Here is a 16,932-nt window from a genome sequence, read left to right on the forward strand (position 1 = left end):
TTGTAGCATGTGTATTATCATGTTTACAATCATTTTCCAAAGTTTTATATTTTTTTAAATTTATTTGATATTTTTAAACAGGATTTTAAAATTAGAAAACTGTTTATAAACATGGAATTTCATTTGTCATTTTGCGGTCAACCGACACGGTCGACCGCCCCTGAGTCCAGAGACTCAAGAAGTCTTTTTTAGAGGCTCCCAGTCGATCGTGACGGTCGACCGGATGTTCTTGCGGTCGACAGCCACGGTCGATCGGATGTTTTTCTATAGCCAAACCCTGGCCTTTTTGCTGCTCGCGGTCGACCGCAAGTTTTTCACGGTCGACCGCCGTAGTTCCAACGGCTATTTTTAGAGCCGTTGCAGAGTGGTTTTTTGGGCTTTTTCTTAGCTTTCTCTTACCTTTGGGGTTTCATATAAATACCCCCTTACCTCAGTTTTTACAAACATACAAGAGAATGTTTTAAAGAGTTTTAAAAAAGAGTTTAAGCTTGTTTTAAGCTTGTTTAAGGGTTTGGTTTAAAGCTGTTTTTGTTTTCACAAGTGGAGGAGATTATCTTCTTGTTTGGGCTTCAATCTCCATCTCTCCATCTTGTTATCTATTGAGAAGTTTTCTAAACTCTATGTTTGCGGTGAAAGTTGATGTTTTCATTGTAGGATTCATTACAAACTTCAGACGTTTACAACGAATACAAAAATCAGTCTTTTTATAAGACTTTTATACAATAAAAATAAAAAGTTTACAACATTATCAAACAAACACAGAGATTGTTTATCGGTCTTCTACTTGCGTGGGTGTCTTTGCCTGTGCCGGGGTTTATCCGTGGACCACCGTCGATCAGATCTGATTGCTGAAAAATTGGGCAGAGCTTCATCTATCCGCGAAGGGATCGAGAAAACCGTAGCTCTTATCTCGGCGAAGCGAGATAATCACTCTTCTTAAGATTACCGCAACGGGATAATCCTAAGGAACGGATCCGGGAAACTGTAGATCTAACGAATATCTCTCTCTTACGTTGAAGAACTCGATCCGATCTATCCTCCTCCTCTCTGAAACTCGTGCACCTTCAGTCTTCAATCCGGCAGGGCTTCGCCTAATCTCCAAAACTCCAGATCTTCAAAAAAGTGAGGACCCGGGGCAGTATTTATAGGCTCCAGGAGGTTTTGGGCGGTTAAAATCGCATAACGGGCCTTTCTGCGTTGGAGACACCCCAGGGTGTCTCAACCTGAGCCGAGACACCCCAGGGTGTCTCAACATGAGCCGAGACACCCTAGGGTGTCTCAGCCTTGGCCGAGACACCTTAGGGTGTCTCGCACGTGCCGAGACACCTCGGGTGCCCCAGTTCAGCCTGAGACGCTCCGTTATGCCTGTTTGATTGTTTCCGCCGTAAATTCTTCGTCCGAACTCAGATTTGAGTGATTCCAAGTGCGTTGGAAAGCTGACGAAGAGTTCTATAAGCTCCAATGATTATATCATCAGTTGAACAAATAAGACACGAAGGGTATTTCGCCGTTTGTGAACGATACGAGGTTCCCGATCAATTCGTATCTTCATCATTCCGAAGCTCCGTTGTTTCACGTAGTTCGTCGATTTACTTCAAGCGTTCACCGACATCAATCAAGCTTCTGTGAACCAGATGGTGACGTTCATCGTCATTTCCTAACACTGAGCTGTTCGTGGAGACCTATAGGCAATTTTCGATGCCTACACTCTACTCTAGCTTTTATTTATCAATTATTTGTTAATTATCATTTCTATTAAAGCTAGTTTTATATTGAGTTTAGATTTGATTTTATCTCATTGTTACACACACCCACTTGAGCTTATTGTATTTGCATTCATAATATATTTGGGGTTGTGAGAATTGTAACATTGAGTGTGAGCTTTCATTGTGTTCTCATCCATAGTTGAGAACAATCAATTATTGTAATTGTGCCTAATTGTGAGATACACTTTGTAATACACTTGTACACCGAGATAAGTGTGTGGCGAGAGTCGGGGATCGTCCCAAGAGGAGTGGCGTCGGTTGACGGACCTAGGGAGGGGGTGTAACCGAGCACTTGAGTACATTGTGAGATTGTTAGGTTTTCGGTGAGCTAGAAACCGAGTGTGTTGTGAAGTTTTCGGTGAACTAGAAAACCGATTGTGAGGAGTGACGTTGATCGGTGAGCGTTGAAAACCGATACTGTGAGGTGTAAACGTTATTCGGGTGAACGTAGAAAACCCGGTTGATAGTGGATTTCTCCCCGGGAGTGGGGAGCGGAGTCGTAGGACGGAAGGTCCGAACTCCGTGATCATTTGATTGTGTTTGAGTATGCTTTGGCGTTTATTTATATTTGTGCTCATTGCTCATATCGCCATTGTCTCACTATTCATATCATCTTCTATCTTGTTTCATATTGTTTACCCTTGTGTTAGTTTCATATCCTTGCATATATATCTCATTGCCTATATCTCTTTGTTAGGATATATCTTGTTGTTCATATTGCTTATCCTAGCTCATATATATTGTTGTATTTCATACTTGCTAGGATAACTTGTTAATTAATTTAATTGGCATTTAAATCAGATTAGATTAGCATAAGACCCTAATCACCCCCCCCTCTCTAGGGTCTAACAATTGGTATCGGAGCTTGGTGCTCTTTGATTTAAGGTCTAATCGCCTTGAGTTAAAGATCCAAGTTATATTTTTGTGCTAATCTTGTTTTGATTGCATTTGTATCTTGCTTGCATATTTTTACAAATTATGGATATGAATGATGTATCTTGTTTAGGCTATGATTCTAGTATTGCTCCTAAATTCAATGTTTTCCCCTATGCTCAATAGTGTTTTAGATTTAAATTATTTGTTCAATCTGAAAATATCGATTTATGGGAAATCATTGATTGTGCTTATATTGTACCCACGTTGGAGAAATCCAAGTGGAGCAAACATGATAAAAAGATGTTTATTATGAACAAGCTTATGTTAGAATTTTTATTAAATGTATTTAATTCATTATTGTCTAACAAGCTTGATTCTTTTGATAGAGCTTATACATTGCGGAAATTCATAGAAGCGCATCAAGGGGACTTGGAGGCGATCCGACAAGCTTTGGAGGATCCGGATTCAAGTTCATATGGAGCGTTATGCACACGCGCACTAGGCGATAGCCTTAGTGAGGTTTGCGAGTTCGAATCGATTAATGATTTATCTAGTGATGAACTTGCTTGTGCTAGTGATAAATAGTGAGGTTTGCGAGTTCGAATCGATTAATGATTTATCTAGTGATGAACTTGCTTGTGCTAGTGATAAATTATTGCATGCCTACAAGAAATTGCAAAATGATTTATCTAGTGATGAACTTGCTTGTGCTAGTGATAAATTATTGCATGCCTACAAGAAATTGCAAAATAATTTCATTGATTTATAAAGCAAGCATGTAATTTTAAAATCTGATCATGAGTCTTTAGCTTCTAAGTTTGATACTATTTCTAATGAGAATATGATCCTTAAAGAAAATAATAAAAAATTAAAATTGGATCATGAATCTTTAATTTCAAACTTTGGTAAGTTAACTCATGAGAAAGATAATGCCAGGCTAGAAGTAGAATGCATTAGAAATGAATTTGATTCTTTTAAGAATAACCATACATGCTCTACTTCTATTATCAATGATGTTGTATCTAATGATGAGTTGAATGATGTTAAAAACCGTATTTCTTCTTTAGATTCAACTCTTAATACATGCATTAATAATCATAAGAAGCTTATGAATATGTGTGCCAAATGCGGCCGTCAAGGTCATTTAGCTAAGTTTTGTTATGATGCACACAAACATAAAAATGTCAATGTTCCTTGTGCATCTCATCAAGTTTCTTCATCACATGTACACACACATGCACCCATTGTTCATCATAAGCATGCTCATGTGTATAGATGTGATCATTGTGATCGTTTTGGTCATTTGGCCGAATATTGTTTTGATTTGAAAAAAAATCTCATTTGCCAAATGTTTCTAGTAGACCACATATTTTTAAATGTGATGTTTGTGGTAGATTTGGCCATTTGGCGAAGTTTTGTTATGATTTGAAAAAATATTCAAACTTGCCAAATTTCTCAAGTAAACCATCTTTGTTTAATGATGCTTCTCATTTGTGATATAATTTAAAAGAAAATTCTTTATTTGCAAATGATTCCCGTGCACGAGCTAATGGTCCACAAAAACAAATGGATCTCTTTCATTGCACAAATTGTAATCGGAAGGGTCATATGAGTGAATATTGCTTTGACCATGTTAGTGCACCACATGCGCCCAAGAGGGTTCATAACCCTAGGGCTTTGAGCTTAAATGATAGGGGTCATGTCCCTAAATCTTTGGTACCAAGAGTTCTTGGGTACCAAAACAAATTTAATTTTTATACCAAGAATTTTAATGTTTTTATTTTTCTTTTTCTTGGTTTTGAAAAATTATACTTTAAACTGTTGAACATGAAAACAATTTTTTTTTTGGTCAAATTCTTTTGTTTTCATGATTATTGGTTTTGTTTTGATGAGAGATTTATATTTATATAACCCCCCGGATTTATTGGGTATTTATTCCCAAATCATGTTTACCGGATGCTAGAATGCTTATATGGGTTGTTACTAGCTCAAGAGCTAGATATAGTTGCCTCCCTTGATTTTTGAAAATCAATGATGATTTGGCTTTATACTATTAAAGATGATTTTTTCCATAGTTCATGATTCTTGTATGTTTTATAATCTTATTTTTGAACTATGAAAATTTTCTTTTGATTTGTTCTTTTGAATTCATTATATAAGCACAAATAAATGATTCAAATTTCAAATATGCTTTATATTTGAATTCATTATATAAGCACAAATAAATGATTCAAATTTCAAATATGCTTTATAATGTATTCTTTATGTGGTTTGATCAAGTTATACAAAGAAAATTTTCTTCTTTGATCAAACATTGTTTTTGGACTCAAATCTTGATTTATGACTTCATTTGAGTGATTTGTTTTCCCTTGAAAACTTTTTTCATGGTTCTCATGTTTTCCTCATTCCTTTGTTTTCATAAATCTATTTTTATACACCATGGTTTTTATATTAGTGTAATGAGACACTATCCTCATAATGACATATTTATATGTGTCTTCATTGTCTTTTTGTATGTGATGAGTGTTTAGCATACTTTCCATCTATGCTTGCTCACATATATATGCCTTAGCATTCATTGCATATATTCATTAAGGCATTTTGATAGGGGGAACAATCCCTATATCTTTCTATGTGTTATACTCACCCATGCTTATTGTTAGGGGGAGCTTTCGCTCTCTTATTCTTTTTTGTCCCCTTTTTGATGTTGTCAAAGGGGTGAGAAATATTGTGAGTATATTCCTTCTTGTTTATATGCATGATATATTATACTTTGTATATTCATTTCCTTTCATGCATATATCCTTTTTGTAAATTGTTTGTCATCATCAAAAAGGGGGAGATTGTTGGCCTTCTTGTTTTGATGATGTTTAACAAACAATTTACAACTAATGTTGTTTGTCTAGTATTTGTGTTTTTTTTATTTATTGTAGACAAACAACATGTTGGAGGTTGGATGGATTGAGCCTACACGATCATATCAAATGGAGGTTGGCGGATATAGTGGTTGAAGCAATGCAATTCAAGCTCAAGATCCAAGTTCAAGCTTCATCCGCAAGATTACCAAGTCAAGCTATTGAAGATCAAGATCAAGCTTGGGTAATTTAGTCTAGATTTATATTATGTGTGTTAAGTACATTAAGCTCAATATCATATACACACATATTTTATTGGTTTCCTTGTATATATATATATATATATAGTCATATATATACATAAGTTTTGGTTTCTATGCATATATATAGTTATATATATATACATACATAGTTTTTGATTTTATGATTATATATATGAAATTATATATTTCATATTTTTGCATAGAATATGCAATTTTGTGAAAATATTGTATTCTTAGTTTTTGGACTTAACAATAATCATATACATATTTTATTAAGTCTACATAATCATTGTGCAAAGTTTCAAAACATGGTTTAGCCAAAATGTCAAAATTCACATGTTTATATTTTCATGTTTTGGCCTATTTTGTAAAATGATGATATTTTTCATTTGGGAAGTCATTGTAGCATGTTTATTATCATGTCTACAATCATTCCCCAAAGTTTTACATTTTTTTGGAATTTGTTTGATATTTTTAAACAGTATTTTAAAATCAGAAAAAACAGTTTTCAGAACTTTATTTTCATATATCAGTTCACGGTCGACCACCACGGTCGATCGCGCCTGAGTCTTTTGCATAGTGGGCAGCAGAAACTTTCGCGGTCGACCGCCACGGTCGACCGTCAGCTGAAAATTTCTCACGGTCGACCGCCGCGGTCGACCGTCGAACTTGCTCGCGGACGACCGCAACGGTCGACCGCCGCACTGTCAACTCAGTTCCAACGGCTATTTTTAGAGCCGTTGCAGAGTGGTTTTTTGGTCTTTTTCTTGGCTTTCTCTTACCTTTGGGGTTTCATATAAATACCCCCTTACCTTAGTTTTTACAACATAACAAGAGAATGTTTTAAAGAGTTTTAAAAAGAGTTTAAACTTGTTTAAGGGTTTGGTTTATGAAGAAAGTTTTACAAGAGCTTGAGGAGATTATCTATTGAAGTTTGACATCTTGATCTTGAGAAGTTTTCTAAACTCAAACTCTAGCTTTATATTTATATACTTGCTTGATTATCATTGTTCTTAAGCTAGTTTTTATATTTGAGTTTAGTTTGATTTTGATTTCACTCATTATTTACACACACCCACTTGAGCTTATTGTATTTGCATTCATAATATATTTGGGGTTGTGAGAATTGTAACATTGAGTGTGAGCTTTCATTGTGTTCTCATCTATAGTTGAGAACAATTAATTATTGTAATTGTGCCTAATTGTGAGATACACTTCGTAATACACTTGTACACTGAGAGAAGTGTGTGGCGAGAGTCGGGGATCATCCCAAGAGGAGTAGCGTCGGTTGACGAACCTAGGGAGAACCGAGTATGTTGTGGAGTTTTCGGTGAACTATAAAACCGAGTGTGAGGAGTGAACGTTGATCGGTGAGTGTTGAAAACCGACTTTGTAAGGTGTAAACGTTATTCGGGTGAGCGTAGAAAACCCAGTTGTGATAGTGGATTTCTCCCCGGGAGTGGGGAGCAGAGACGTAGGACGGAAGGTCCGAACTCCGTGATCATATCGTGTGTTTGAGTTTGCTTTGGTGCACTTAATCTTATGTTTATATTTCTTGTCGCCATTGTCCATAGCTCATTATTTATATCATCCACTTTCTAGTTCATTTTGTTTACTCTTGTATTAGTTATATATCCTTGCATATATATATTTCATCATATAGGATATATCTCATTGCTTACATTGCTTATCCTAGCTCATATATCTTGTTGTATTTCATACTTGCTAGAATAACTTGTTAATTAATTTTTTGGCATATAATCGGATTAGATTAGCATAAGACCCTAATCACCCCCCCTCTAGGGTCTAACAATTGGTATCAGAGCTTGGTGCTCTTTGATTTAAGGTTTAATCGCCTTGAGTTAAAGATTCAAGTTATCTTTTTGTGCTAATCTTGTTTTGATTGTATTTGTATCTTGCTTGCATATATACATTATGGATATGAATGATGCATCTTGTTTAGGCTATGATTCTAGTATTGCTCCTAAATTCAATGCTTTCCCCTATGCTCAATGGTGTTTTAGATTCAAATTATTTGTTCAATCTAAAAATATCGATTTATGGCCCCTATGCTCAATGGTGTTTTAGATTCAAATTATTTGTTCAATCTAAAAATATCGATTTATGGGAAATTATTGATTGTGTTTATATTGTGCCCACGTTGGAGAAATCCAAGTGGAGCAAACATGATAAAAATTTGTTTATTATGAACAAGCTTATGTTAGAATTTTTATTAAATGCATTTGATTTATTTATGTTTAACAAGCTTAATTCTTTTGATAGCGCTTATACATTATGAAAATTCATAGAAGCGCATCAAGGAGACTTGGAGGCGATCCGACAAGCTTTGGAGGATCCCGTTTCAAGTTCTAAAGGAGCTTCATGCACACGAGCACTAGGCGATAGCCCTAGTGAGGTTTGCGAGTTCGAAACAACTAATGATTTATCTAGTGATGAACTTGCGTGTGCTAGTGAAAAATTATTGCATGCCTTTAACAAATTGCAAAATAATTTCATTAATTTACAAAGCAAGCATGTAATTTTGAAATCCGATCATGAGTTTTTAACTTCTAAGTTTGATACTATTTCTAATGAAAATACGATCCTTAAAGAAAACAATAAAAAATTAAAATTGGATCATGATTCTTTGCTTTCAAACTTTGCCAAGTTAACTCATGAAAGAGATGATGCCATGTTAGAAGTAGAGAACATACAAAACGATACTGCTTCCTTTATAAATGACTATTTATGTTCTACTTCTAAAAGTGCATATTTTCATCTTGTACATTTACACATTCACATGCTCATTCTCACAAAGTTCATCATAAGCATGCTAGTGTGTTCAAGTGTGATCATTGTGGTCGTTTTGGCCATTTGGCAAAATTTTGCTATGATTTGAAAAAGAAATCTCCTTTGCCAAATGATTTTATTAAGCCACAAAAGTTTAAATGTGATGTTTGTGGTAGATATGACCACTTAGGAAAGTTTTGTTTTGATAATGTTTCACATTTGCAAAATAATCTTAAAAGATCATCTATGGTTGCAAATGTTTCCCGTGCACGAGCTAATGGTCCACAAAAACAAATGAATCTCTTTTATTGCACAAATTACAATCGGAAAGATCATTTGAATGAATATTATTTTGACCGGGTTAGTGCACCATATGTGTCCAAGAGGGTTCATAACCCTAGGGCTTTGAGCTTGAATGATAGGGGTCATTGTCCCTAAATCTTTTGGTACCAAGAATACTTGGGTACCAAAACAAAGTTGATTTTAAACCAAGAATTTTTAGTGTTTTTATTTTTCTTTGTCTTGGTTTTGAAAATTATGCTTTGAAATCTTTTTATATGAAAACAATTTTTAATTGAAAAAATCTTTTGTTTTCATGATTATTTGTTTTGTTTTGATGAGAGGTTTGTACTTATATAACCCCCCCGGATTATTGGGTGTTTATTCCCAAATCTTGTTTACCGGGTGCTAAAATGTTCATATGGGTTGATACTAGCTCAAGAGCTAGATATGGTTGCCTCTCTTGATTTTTTTAAAATCAATGATGATTTGTTTTTATGTTCTTATATCATTTACTTGTGATTTATGATTTCATTGGTTGATTTGTTTTCATTTGAAAACCTTTTACATGATTTTCATGTTTCTTTTCTTTTGATTTCATAAATCTATTTTTGATCTTTATGTTTTTGTTAATGAGACACTATTTTCATATTGACATATTTATATGTGTTCTTGTTATCTTTTTGTATGTGAGTGATATTTAGCATATTCATGTATGCTTGCTCACATGTTTTGCCTTGATCTTTATTGCATATATTTTATATGGCATTTTGATAGGGGGAGCTATTCCCTATTCTATGTTTGTTTTTATACTCACCTATGCTTATTGATAGGGAGAGCTTTCGCTCTCTTAATTCTTTTGTCCCCTTTTTGATGTTGTCAAAGGGGGAGAAATATTGTGAGTATATTCTTTCTTGTTTATATGCATGTGAATTATAATTTATATATTCATTTCCTTTCATGCATATATCCTTTTTGTAAATTGTTTGTCATCATCAAAAAGGGGGAGATTGTTGGCCTTCTTGTTTTGATGATGTTTAACAAACAATTTATCACTTATGTTGTTTGTCTAGTGTTTGTGTTTTCGTATTTATTCTAGGCAAACAACAAGTTGGAGGATGGATGGAATAGAGCTTCAACGATCATATCAAATGAAGGTTGGCGGAATAGTAGGTGAAGCTTATGCAATTCAAGTTCAAGATCCAAGTTCAGTTTCATCCGTACAGTGTACCAAGTTAAGCTACAATGAAGATCAAGATCAAGCTTGGGTAATCTAGATTAGATTTTATATTATGTGTGTTAGATACTCTAAGCTCAATATTATATACACACACATTTATTGGTTTCTTCGTATATCTATATAGTTATATAGATATACATAAGTTTTGGTTTATATGCATATATATAGTTATATATATATACATACATGTGTTTTTTAGTTTTCATGTTTATAAATTTGAAATCACATGTTTCATATTTATTATTGTGTTTTAGTATATATTGCATAGAATATGCAATTTTGTGAAAATATTGTTTTCTTAGCTTTTGGACTTAACAATAATCATATGCATATTTTATTAAGTCTATATAATCATTGTGTAAAGTTTCAAAACATGGTTTAGCCTAAATATCAAAATTCACATGTTTACATTTTCGTGTTTTGGACTATTTTTGCAAAATGATGATTTTTCACAAATGGGAAATGCAATTTGGAAAAGTCTTTTTGTAACATGTTCATTTACATGTTTATATACATTTCCCAAAGTTTCATAATTTTTGGACTTAATTTGTTATTTTTAACAATTTTCCAAAAGTCAAAAAATATGTTTTCAAACCTGTTTTTCTGTAGTGTCAGTTCGCGGTCGACCGCCACGGTCGACCGCCAAGAGTTCTGAACTCAGAACTATTTTTATTGGGCTCGCGGATCGATCGCGGTCGACCGTAGCGAGTCCAGAGTACTTCGCGGTCGACCGCATGCGGTTCGACCCGTCGCTTGTCGAGAGCTGTTTTCCTGTTTTCGTTGCCGCGGTCGACCGCCGCACTGTCAACTCAGTTCCAACGGCTATTTTTAGAGCCGTTGCAGAGTGGTTTTTTGGTCTTTTTCTTGGCTTTCTCTTACCTTTGGGGTTTCATATAAATACCCCCTTACCTCAGTTTTTACAACATAACAAGAGAATATTTTAAAGAGTTTTAAAAAGAGTTTAAGCATGTTTTAAGCTTGTTTAAGGGTTTGGTTTATGAATAAAGTTTTACAAGAGCTTGAGGAGATTATCTATTGAAGTTTGAGCTTCCAACTATCCTCCCTCCATCTCTTGTTATCAATTGAGAAGTTTTCTAAACTCAAACTCTAGCTTTACATTTATATACTTGTTTATCATTGTTCTTAAGCTAGATCTTATATTTGAGTTTAGTTGATTTGATTTTATTTACTCATTGTTACACACACCCACTTGAGCTTATTGTATTTGCATACATAGTATATTAGGGTTGTCAGAGATTGTAACGTAGAGAACAAATTTATATTTGTTACATTATGAGTGGTGTAAGGTTTTCGGTGAGCTAGAAAACTGAGTATGTTGTGGAGTTTTCGGTGAACTATAAAACCGAGTGTGAGGAGTGAACGTTGATCGGTAAGCGTTAAAAACTGACTTTGTGAGGTGTAAACGTTATTCGGGTGAGCGTAAAAAACCCGGTTGTGATAGTGGATTTCTCCCCGGGAGTGGGGAGCGGAGACGTAGGACGGAAGGTCCGAACTCCGTGATCATATCGTGTGTTTGAGTTTGCTTTGGTGCACTTAATATTATGTTTATATTTCTTGTCGCCATTGTCCATAGCTCATTATTTATATCATCCGCTATCTAGTTCATTTTGTTTACTCTTGTATTAGTTTATATATCCTTGCATATATATTTTATCATATAGGATATATCTCATTGCTTACATTGCTTATCCTAGCTCATATATCTTATTGTATTTCATACTTGCTAGGATAACTTGTTAATTAATTTTTTGGCATATAATCGGATTAGATTAGCATAAGACCCTAATCACCCCCCTCTAGGGTCTAACAATTCTGACATGAACCATGAAATACCGTTTTAATATCAAAGGATAGATTGTTTATATGCCTTTGTTTTAAGCACCGGAAGAAACTTATAAATCTCAGAAGTGTCATATTAACATGGTGAGTTTGTGGTCTTGTCGCCCTATTGGTGGAAGTCGACAAAATGAAAGTGTTGCGATCAGAGCAACTTTGAGGACCTATTGCTCTATTGACGAGAGTCGATAAGTGTTGCGATCGGAGCAACTTTGAGGACCTATCATTCTATTGACGAGAGTTGATAAGTTAAAAGTATTACGATCGGAGCAACTTTGAGGATCTATCGCTCTATTGACGAGAGTCGATAAGTTGAAAGTATTGCGACCGGAGCAACTTTGAGGACTTATCGTTCTATTGATGAGAGTCGATAAGTTGAAAGTGTTACGATCAGAGAAACTTTGAGGACCTATCGCTCTATTGACGAGAGTCGATAAGTTAAAAGTGTTGCGATCGGAGCAACTTTGAGGATCTATCGCTCTATTGACGAGAGTCGATAAGTTGAAAGTGTTGCTGTTTGCGTCAAAAGTTGGTTTTGCTGTAGAATTCATTATATCTTCGGTCGATTACAATAAATTCAAAAGAAATAGCCTTTTTATAAGACTTCTTTTACACAACAAAATGAAAATTATAACTTTTTAGAAACAAACACAAGATCATTGTTTGGATCGCTGCTTGCGTTGTTAGACCCTAGAGGGGGGGTGATTAGGGTCTTATGCTAATCTAATCTGATTTAATGCCAATTAAAATTAATTAATAAGTTATCCTAGCAAGTATGAAATACAACAATGTATATGAGCTAGGATAAGTAATATGAACAACAAGATATATCCTAACAAAGAGATATAGGCAATGTATGTGCAAGGATATACAATATACACAAGGTGATATATCCTATATGATGAAATATATATATGTAAGGATATATAAACTAACACAAGGGTGAACATAAAAGTAAGTGCGCCAATGCAATCACAAACAAACAATATGATTACGGAGTTCGGTCCCCACGACCTACGTCTCCGCTCCTCACCTCGAGGAGATCTCCACTATCACAACCGGGTTTTCTACGTTCACCCGAACAACGTTTACACCTCACAATACAATCACTATGCAATCATACCTCACACACTAAGTGTTGGTCCTAGCCCGTGTCCTCCTCCTCAAGTGCTCGGTTACAACCTCTCCCTAGGCAAGTCAACCGATGCCACTCCTCTTGGATTCGACCCCGTCTCTCACCACACACTTCTTTCGGTGTACAAGTGTATTACAAGTGAATCCTCACAATTAGGCTCAATACAAAGTGTTCGTTCTCTACAATGAATGAGAACGAATTATAAGCTCACTCTCTAAGTTACACAATCCCACAACCCAATTATACTATGAATGTAAATACAATAAGCTCAATGGTTGTGTGTGTAAACAAAGAGTAAATCAAATCAAACTAAACTCAATATAAAACTAGCTTTAATAGAAATGACAATCAACAAATAATTATAAATAAAAGTTAGAGTTGAGTTTAGGAAAACTTTTCTAGATCAAGATGGAGAGATGGAGATATGAGCCCAAACAAGAAGATAATCTCCTCCACTTGTGAAAACCAAAACAGCTTAAACCAAACCCTTAAACAAGCTTAAACAAGCTTAAACTCTTTTTAAAACCCAGAGGCATATGCAAAGCTGAGAAACGTCCAGAGACATTTCCGGTCGACCGGAGTTACTGTAGCAGTGCGCAGATATTTTGTAAAATCAATTTAAAATAGTAAATGAACTCCAAAAATTTTGACATTTTGTGGGAATGTTCTAGACATGTAGAATAACATGTCAGAGAAATAATTTTTGAAATATATTTTCCCAGTTGAGAGAAATAAATATTTGAACACAAATTTACAGTTTCTGAAAAACTGTTAACATATACGATTTTGTAAAATCAATTGGGCACAGTAAATCAACTCTAAAAATAGTAAAATTTTGAGGAAAGTTTCTAAACATGTATATAAACATGTCAAAGAAAGAATTTATTGAATATTGTATGTGTGTATATGATTGAGCTTAAAGTACTAACACACATAATATAAATTCCTAAACTAAATTACCCAAGCAATGATCTTGATCTTCAATAAGCTTGACTTGGTACACTTTGCGGATGAAGCTTGAACTTGATCTTTAACTTTGAATTTGCAAGGCTTCACCGACATTCCGCCAACCTCCTTTGGATATGATCGTTGAAGCTCTATTCCATCCATCCTCCAACTACGTTGTTTGTCTACAATATATAAGAATGTACAAACACTAGACAAACAACATTAGTAATAAATTGTTTGTTAAACATCATCAAAATAAGAAGGCCAACAATCTCCCCCTTTTTGATGATGACAAACAATTTACAAAAAGGAATATATGCATGAAGGAAATGAACATATACAAGATAATACACATGCATATAAACAAGGAAAAATTATATACTCACAATATTTCTCCCCCTTTGACAACATCAAAAAAGGGGACAAAAGAATAAGAGAGCGAAAGCTCCCCCTATCAATAAGCATAGGTGAGTATAACACATAGAATGATATAAGGATTGCTCCCCCTATCAAAAAGCCATATAGAATATATGCAATAAAGATCAAGGCAAAACATGTGAGCAAGCATACATGAATATGCTAAAAATTTTACTCACATACATGAGAACATATATAGAAATACCAATATGAAAATAGTGTCTCATAAAGAACATAAAAACATATATAATAGTAGATTTATGAAATCAAAAAAGAGGAACATGAGAGTTATGCAAAAAGTTTTCAAATGAAAACAAGTCAACCAAAAGAAATCATAAATCAAGATTTGAGTCCAAAACCCATGTTTGATCAAAAATAGAATCTCCTTTGTGGGATTTGATCAAACCATATATGGAATACATTATAAGGCACAAATAGATGATCCATAAGCACAAACATATAAATATTATCATATAAGTGAAATATAATGAATTCAAAGCAACAAATCAAAACAAAATCTTTAACAAAAGAATTTCAAGAGAGGCAACAATATATCAAGCTCTAAAGCTTGTTCTAACCCATATAATCATTCTAGCATCCGGTAAACATGATTTGGGAATAACCACCCAATAAACCCGGAGAGTTATATAAATGCAATCCTCTCATTAAAGCAAAACCAATGATCATGAAAACAAAAGAATTTAGCCAATAAAAGAAATTGTTTTCATAAAAGTTTAAAATGCATTTTTCAAAACCAAGAAAGAGAAAAATAAAAACACTAAAATTCTTGGTTTAAAACTTATTTTGGCACCCAAGCATTCTTGGTGCCGGATTGTTTAGGGACATGACCCCTATCAATAAAGCTCAAAGCCCTTGGGTTATGAACCCATTTGGGCGCATTTAGTGCACGGGTATGACCAAATCTACCACAATGATCACATCTATACACATGAGCATGCTTGTGATGAACTTTATGAGTGTGTGCATGTACATGTGTGTGTGATGAAGAAGCCTTATGAGATGCACAAGAAGCATTGATATTACTATTTTTAGATTTTTGTGCATCATAGCAAAATTTAGATAAATGGCCTTTACGACCACAAATAGAGCACTTATAAATTTTGCTATACATGTGTGCATGATGTGTGATATGTTTAGGTGTAGTAGCATGAGACTTAGCACACATGTTCATAAGCTTATCATGGTTTACCATACATGTTTTTAAGGTTGAATCTAAACAAGATATGCGATGTTTAACTTGACTCAACTCAACATTTTGCATACATGTATAGGAAATAGAAGTAGATGAAACATTATCATTTCTAAAAGAATTAAACTCATTTCTAATAGTTTCTACTTCTATCATGGCATCATTATTAGCATGAGTTAAGCTAGATATAGATGAAGTCAATTTTTCATTTTTCAAATTTAACATATCATTGTTTTCTTTAAGCATTATATTTTCATTTTCAATGATGTCAAATTTGGACACTAGCTTCTCATGATCGGATTTCAATTCAACATGCTTGCTTTTAAGATTAATAAAATTATTTTGTAATTTTGAGTAGGCATGCGATAATTTCTCATATGCACTAGCGAGTTCATTGATGGATATATCACTATCGGATTTCGAATCGCTTACCACACTAGGGCTATCGCCTAGTGGCCGTGTGCATGATGATGCTCCACACTCACTTGAAGAACAATCCCCCAAACTACGTCGGATTTCCTCCAAGTTGCCTCGATGTGCTTCTATGAATTTCCAAAGTTTGTAAGCACTATCAATATGAACAAATTTGTTAGAAAATGATGAGTCAAAAGAATTAAGCAAAATTTCTAACAAAAGCTTGTTCATTGAAAACATTTTATTATCATGATCGCTCCACTTGGATTTCTCCAATGTGGGCACAATATAAGCACAATCAATAATTTTCCATAAGTCGATATTTCTAGATTCAATAAATAGTTTAAATCTAGAAGCCCATTGAGCATAGGGAAAATTAATGAATTTAGGAGCAACATTTGATTCATAGCCTAAACGAAATACATTTATATTCATGATATATATATGAAAATATGCAAGTAAGACAAAAGTAATCATAACTAGATTAGCACAAATAAGATAAATTGGATCTTTAACTCAAGGTGGTTAGACCTTAAATCAAAGAGCACCAAGCTCTGATACCAATTGTTAGACCCTAGAGGGGGGGTGATTAGGGTCTTATGCTAATCTAATCCGATTTAATATCAATTAAAATTAATTAATAAGTTATCCTAGCAAGTATGAAATACAACAATGTATATGAGCTAGGATAAGTAATATGAATAACAAGATATATCCTAACAAAGAGATATAGGCAATGTATGTGCAAGGATATATAAGCTCAAGGGTAAACAATCTAAACTAGATAGTGGGAAATATAATCAACAAGCAATGTACAAAGGCGATATAAGATATAAACATAAAAGTAAGTGCGCCAATGCAATCACAAACAAACAATATGAT

The sequence above is a fragment of the Asparagus officinalis genome, chromosome 8 (genome assembly GCF_001876935.1).
Source record: "Asparagus officinalis chromosome 8, Aspof.V1, whole genome shotgun sequence".
NCBI classification, from domain to species: domain Eukaryota; kingdom Viridiplantae; phylum Streptophyta; class Magnoliopsida; order Asparagales; family Asparagaceae; genus Asparagus; species Asparagus officinalis.